The sequence below is a fragment of the Coregonus lavaretus genome (assembly GCF_964263955.1).
Source record: "Coregonus lavaretus genome assembly, chromosome: 13".
NCBI classification, from domain to species: domain Eukaryota; kingdom Metazoa; phylum Chordata; class Actinopteri; order Salmoniformes; family Salmonidae; genus Coregonus; species Coregonus lavaretus.
Window position 1 is genome coordinate 28,974,183 of NC_140000.1, and position 7,570 is coordinate 28,981,752.

The following is a 7,570-nucleotide window of genomic DNA, read 5'->3' on the forward strand; positions in this document are numbered from 1 at the left end:
CTTATCTTTCCCTTTCTAGACTGGACTAAGGGCTCCTACTCCCTCCAGAAGACTATGGCTTCAACTGCTTCTTTTAAAGGCACAGGTATGTTTACTTTCTAAATATGTCCATTGCCTAAAAAATGTGCATAGACACATACCGATTGATTCTTGAATAATATAACTTATATAACTTTCAAAGTTATATAAGTTACACATTGGTTCTTGAAGAATATAACTTTGAATATAAGTTATATAACATTAATCAAAGTTATATAAGTTATACTATTCAAGAATCAATCGGTAAATATCAATAATTGAAATGGACTGATTTTCAGATCCCAGATTGTACCTTTAAGATTCCAGATTGTATCTGCAACTGCAGTTACACTGCAAAATGACTGACGTTAAAAAAACAGTGTTATTTTGGATGCAGTATTTTCAGCATACTGCAGTTATACTGCACTCTAACTGCAGTTATACTGCAGTGTACTGCAGTTATACTGCACTCTGACTGCAATCTTTTTTCGGAAGGGAATGACTCCTCTAGCCAAACAAAACAGAGGCATACTGCCCACATGAATATGACATTAACACACACATGGTTAAGAGCTTGTTATGTTTAATATACAGGACCTGCTAAATGATGACAGCTGTGTGCCTCTCTCTTCTCTACGAACAGGCCTCCTGTTTTTCTTACTACTCGGACTGCAGCCATCGTCATTTGTTTCAGGACAAACCACAAACTCAGGTTCCTTTTCAGCCCCCGGTGCTGCAACCACGGTGGCTGCAACAGCAACTGTGATGTCAACTGAAATGAGTACTGTCTCTGCAGCAACTATTGTGACAGCTACCACAGCTCAAGCTACAATGACGTCTGGTATTTCTTCTACGAATGTTATAATGTCGTCTGGCATTTCTTCTACGAATGTTACAATGTTGTCTGGCATTTCTTCTACGAATGTTACAATGTCGTCTGGCATTTCTTCTACGAATGTTACAATGTCGTCTGGCATTTCTTCTATGAGTACTACAATGGCATCGGGCTCAGAAACTATGATGGCAGCTACCACAGTTCAAGATGCTGCTAATAAGGCTACCTCTACCTCCAATTTGTCCAATATAGGTTCAATGACAACAGCCATGACCTCCACTTCAAGCAGTGTAACCATTGACAACTCAGGGAATGCAATGGCGGGCAATACAAAATACTGACTGTTTTATGAATTCACATTCAGGATGTACAGTAGGTATATTTTCATGCCACCTTACTATCACACTAAATGTTGTCCTTCCTAACACAGGTAGTGGAACCACGAGCACGGACAATACCACTTCATGGGGCACCATTGGCATGACCATGGTGAGTCTACTAGTTTAGTAGTCTAGTAGATTTAATATATGATATGATATTACCTTAACACTTTATTTGAAGGGGGTATACATAATGCATTTATAACACCTTTATGAAAACAATCATGACACCTTTGTGAATGTTGCAGTATCATTTATAACAACATTCATTACACATTTATTCAACATCATTCATAAGAAGGCCACTAAGTAAGTAGTCCTTGCAATTATTGGAACAAATTGTCTTAGAAAATAATTTTGATTAATTTGCTGGTATGCACCTTCTGCCTCATTGAAGCGTGTGCATTATTTCCGTGATGTTGTCATTTAACCAATCAATATAATGCATTCTGTGGTTTCCATGGCACCGTAAGTTAGCCTAAACAAAGAGCTCTGTATATTTAGTATATCTTTGACAATTTTAAGTGTTTTTTTGTTTTTGCTAAGTCATTTAGTGTTGATTGGGTATATCTGGTTGTTTTCACCAATTCAGTTGAAGGACTGATGGCACGTCTACTTGTGTGGTTTGACTATAGCTAGCTAGCTGCCGGCGAATGTTTTCATTTAAAAGATCTCACTAAGCATCGGCTTCTTGACGAATGAGACCTGACTGCATTTTGGAAATGGGGATGACTAGCTCTGGACTGAGGTGTGGTGAGCTTGTTTGTGCCATAGCAGCTGCAGAGGCATCACCCAAGTGAGTGCTACTCGTTAGTTGTGGAGGAGTACTAAGTCCAGGCTACAGAGAGGTTGAGCTGAGGACGACATCAGGGCCAGCAAGCTAACTGCATCATCTGTCATCGATCATCTGGCATCACCATCATCAGATCATCTAGCCTAACTCCAGGGGGGTTTCAGAAACACCAGTCTCTGTCATAAGCGGGTACACTCTGTTGTGAAGGAACTCTCAGAGCTGGCTTCATCACCATCAACATACATTTCTTTGTTTTGTTAATTTACCTAATTGTTATTATTACTTTAATTTTTTCTTTTTATCATTTGACCTATACTGCAATTCAGGTTTTAGCAGCAAATGTGTAGCCTACAAGATTAAACGAACCAAAGAAACAATAAACCATTCATATATAACAATATATTCCACCCATTATCTGAATTTCATTGATACACTGTAACCTGATTCATTTTGTCAAGCAGAGAGACAGGTCATACTGTATCAGTTAACAAGTCACATAGAAAAGGTGATCTTGTACAAAGTTGCATGAGGCAGAAATGGGCATTCACACACAGTGCTACACAAAACCTTTTTACTGTAGGCTACTGCTATACAATACGTTCTACCCCTATATCTGATAATTTATTTTACTTATGTACTGTATAAGGATACTGCAACTGATTTTTTTAAATGGTTTGCCGTAAACTTTGCCACCAAGTTATAGCTAAATACTGTATGGAAAATTGTATTTATCATTGTTTACCATCTGCCATCTACTATCTACTGTTGGATTAAATGTTAGTTACAACGATTAAATGGTGAGCCTATTATTATCTGATATATAGGTGACTAAACAAAATGTTCTTAAGGTATTTCATGAAAAATTTAGATTTTGCATGATTGATTCAGGAGTTTAAGATGTATTCAACTCCAATTAATGCACAATCAAAGGTTCTGAACATAAGATAGGGGGCATTACTCAATGTTTTGAAAATACACCCCTTACCTCTGAAAAATGTGCCAAAGTGATTGAAAAAAACTGTGAATACAGGCAGTTTTTTTCAGTCCGCTTCAACCACTGAGTGCATGTGTGTTGGTGGTTGTGGGTGTGAGTGAGTGAGGTGATTGAGGGGATGGTGACTGGGCCCATGTTTGTGTCTGTGCATGTTGGCACTGAGGAATGAAGTAACTTGTTGGGAGAGATTATTTCATGATACATGTAGTCCGCTTTCCATCCCATTTAAAGCCTTATCTGGGGTCTTTCCTCAAGACAAGCAATGTCACGTCAATTAGCATGTGCGATGTCACCCTTTATAAAGCACAGGTTCTGGGGGAATTAGCCGGTTATGTCTAATTTAACAATGCCCTCTACATTGGCAATGTCACCCTTTATGCACCCTTTATTATAGAGTATGATATAAATGTACAGCTGATCTGTGTAATGCAGACTTTATGTATGCTGTATAAAGACTTTCTAAGTTGTACTTAATTCAAAGTGGGAATGATATTACTGTTTTTTGATTGTTTCGAGAAAGCATAGATAGATGCGGTGCTTAGTGTCTGACTCTCTCTCTCTCTCTCTCTCTCTCTCTCTCTCTCTGAAATAGATATCCTGTCGCCAGTTCTCCTGTAACTACTCAGACTGCTACAGTGTGTACATGAATATAACTGCTTTTTCATGCGATGCTAATATCACCTTCTGTGAGGTACAGTATACTCTAGACGTGTATTGTCGCATTCTAGAATTTGAATAATACAGATTTTCTCAAATTTCTTACACAACTTGAGTTTTTTTTTGCATGCAATAGTTAATATTGCATCTGCTGTCATTACTTAATGTCACACCGTTTTAATAGATATAATATAAGCCCAACTATTAAAAGTTTCACTCAAATAAAAAATGTTGGTCAGTTGCATTTACAACAAATATACCGGGAATGTGGTTTAATCTTATATTCCCTTGTTTAACAATAACAAAACATTTATTTGTTTTTAAGAGTGTGCTAATAAAATGTGTGTGACACCTTCTCAGCTGAGGAGACAGGAAAACATGACTTACACCGGTGGCTGCATTGCCTCCTGCAGTAATGCCTGTGTCAACGACACTCAGACCAACTGTACCATGGGATGCTGCAACTCCACTGGCTGTCTTAGTTCTACCCTGGCCTCCATGGATCTCACAAACACTACAACAGGTAAACCTTTTTTATTTTTTCCTACCCATGGTTTTCCAAGCAAGAAAATCAATGTCCTGTTGTCTGCAGTTGACCACTGTTTAAACCACTGCCTCTGGATCACATATACTGTGCACCACTGCGAGCATGGGTTCAAATCCAACCCACTGCTCAAGCACCCTCTCTCCTCCTTACTTTCCTTTCTATCCATCCTGTCTAATAAACACAAAAAATACCAAAGGAGTGGGACTACCCCACTCCATAAAAAAAATTAAAAAGTCCTGAATTTGATATACAGTGAGGGAAAAAAGTATTTGATCCCCTGTTGATTTTGTACGTTTGCCCACTGACAAAGACATGATCAGTCTATAATTTTAATGGTAGGTTTATTTGAACAGTGAGAGACAGAATAACAACAAAAAAATCCAGAAAAACGCATGTCAAAAATGTTATAAATTGATTTGCATTTTAATGAGGGAAATAAGTATTTGACCCCTCTGCAAAACATGACTTAGTACTTGGTGGCAAAACCCTTGTTGGCAATCTCAGAGGTCAGACGTTTCTTGTAGTTGGCCACCAGGTTTGCACACATCTCAGGAGGGATTTTGTCCAACTCCTCTTTGCAGATCTTCTCCAAGTCATTAAGGTTTCGAGGCTGACGTTTGGTAACTCAAACCTTCAGCTCCCTCCACAGATTTTCTATGGGATTAAGGTCTGGAGACTGGCTAGGCCACTCCAGGACCTTAATGTGCTTCTTCTTGAGCCACTCCTTTGTTGCCTTGGCCGTGTGTTTTGGATAATTGTCATGCTGGAATACACATCCACAACCCATTTTCAACACCCTGGCTGAGGGAAGGAGGTTCTCACCCAAGATTTGACGGTACATGGCCCCGTCCATCGTCCCTTTGATGCGGTGAAGTTGTCCTGTCCCCTTAGCAGAAAAACACCCCCAAAGCATAATGTTTCCACCTCAAAGTTTAACGGTGGGGATGGTGTTCTTGAGGTCATAGGCAGCATTCCTCCTCCTCCAAACACGGCGAGTTGAGTTGATGGCAAAGAGCTCGATTTTGGTCTCATCTGACCACAACACTTTCACCCAGTTCTCCTCTGAATCATTCAGATGTTCATTGGCAAACTTCAGACGGGCCTGTATATGTGCTTTCTTGAGCAGGGGGACCTTGCGGGCGCTGCAGGATTTCAGTCCTTCACGGCGTAGTGTGTTACCAATTGTTTTCTTGGTGACTATGGTCCCAGATGCCTTGAGATCATTGACAAGATCCTCCCGTGTAGTTCTGGGCTGATTCCTCACCATTCTCATGATCATTGCAACTCCACGAGGTGAGATCTTGCATGGAGCCCCAGGCCGAGGGAGATTGACAGTGCTTTTGTGTTTCTTCCATTTGCGAATAATCGCACCAACTGTTGTCACCTTCTCACCAAGCTGCTTGGCGATGGTCTTGTAGCCCATTCCAGCCTTGTGTAGGTCTACAATCTTGTCCCTGACATCCTTGGAGAGCTCTTTGGTCTTGGCCATGGTGGAGAGTTTGGAATCTGATTGATTGATTGCTTCTGTGGACAGGTGTCTTATATACAGGTAACAAAATGAGATTAGGAGCACTCCCTTTAAGAGTGTGCTCCTAATCTCAGCTCGTTATCTGTATAAAAGACACCTGGGAGCCAGAAATCTTTCTGATTGAGAGGGGGTCAAATACTTATTTCCCTCATTAAAATGCAAATTAATTTATAACATTTTTGACATGCGTTTTTCTGGATTTTTTTGTTGTTATTCTGTCTCTCACTGTTCAAATAAACCTACCATTAAAATTATAGACTGATCATTTCTTTGTCAGTGGGCAAACGTACAAAATCAGCAGGGGATCAAATACATTTTTTCCTCACTGTATAAGTGCCCTGTATTATGACTGTTTTCTATGCTATTCTGCATTTATTCAGTTTCCTTGTAAACTGTGAGCAAGACTGGTGTCCTTAGTGTTAAAGTTGGTGAGCCTGTCCTAATATGGATACCGTAAAAACCCTGTCTTTTAATGTGAGGGATTCAATCTTACATCACCACCACATCAATTGTGAGGCTTTTACTGTATGGAGCTGAGCTATGTCTGTTGGTCTGTTGAACTATTCGTTTTCTGACAATGTATGGTATCTTATCACTATTATTTAATTTCAACACATCTGTAAAACATGCTATTTACTTTGAATAAATCTGAATTGCATTATATGAGCATGAATGTACAATGTACTATATACAGTATTGATGCATGAGTCATCTCAAAGAGACTTATGTTAATTGTTCCTCCAGTGACTACAGTGATGATGACCACCACCACAACAGAAGCAGCAGCCACCACTACAACTGCTGAACCAACCAATGTAAGAAGTAGCTTTTGGGCAGCAACTTGAAGTTCTCAGGTTGATGCAGGCCTACCACAGTAAATTTCACAATATGCTAGGGTACATTTCTATACACATTAAAGGGGCAATCTGGGACTTGTCTGTCTGTCTGTCTGTCTGTCTGTGTGTGTGTGTGTGCGCGCGTGCATGCGCGCTTGTTAGGGTTGTGACGGTCATGTAATTTTGGATTACAGTTATTGGTCAGCCAAGTGACCGCAGTCACCATTATAATAGTTTTAAAGATGCACATTTTCTGCTCTCCTCCGCTCCTGACTACGTGTTGTTGTTGTATGGAGGGGGCATTGTCTAGGCAACCAAAGACACCTTGCTTGTTTCAGTTTAATCACTTTATAGAGTCCATGTTAACACGGAAACGGACTCAACCGCATGAATGCCTGGCTGTCCCGACTTCAGTCAGTTGTTCGTTCCATATATTGTGTTATTTTATGTCTGGTTATGACACCTACATAAAAGTGTCAAAACCCACATTTATTCAAATTAGTTTTTTCCCTGCCAAGAAGTTTGTTCTTGTTTGAAAGGTTGTTTCTTAAATGCTTTGTTGTAGTTGTAATGAATTCTTTACAGTCATGTTTATTTCATCATATTTTAAATAACTTGTAGAAAATACACATTATGATACTGTCATGAAGCATTATGACCATCATAATAATATAAGCCAGATAGGCCTATCACGTACACTACCAGTCAAAAGTTTGGACACACCTACTCATTCAAGGGTTTTTCTTTATTTGTAATATTTTTTACATTGTAGAATAATAGTGAAGACATCAAAACTATGAAATAACACATATGGAATCATGTAGTAAACAGAAAAGTGTTAAACAAATCAAAATATATTTTATATTTGAGATTCTTCAAATAGCCACCCTTTGCCTTGATGACAGCTTTTCACACTCTTAGCATTCTCTCAACCAGCTTCATGAGGTAGTCACCTGGAATGCATTTAAATTAACAGGTGTAC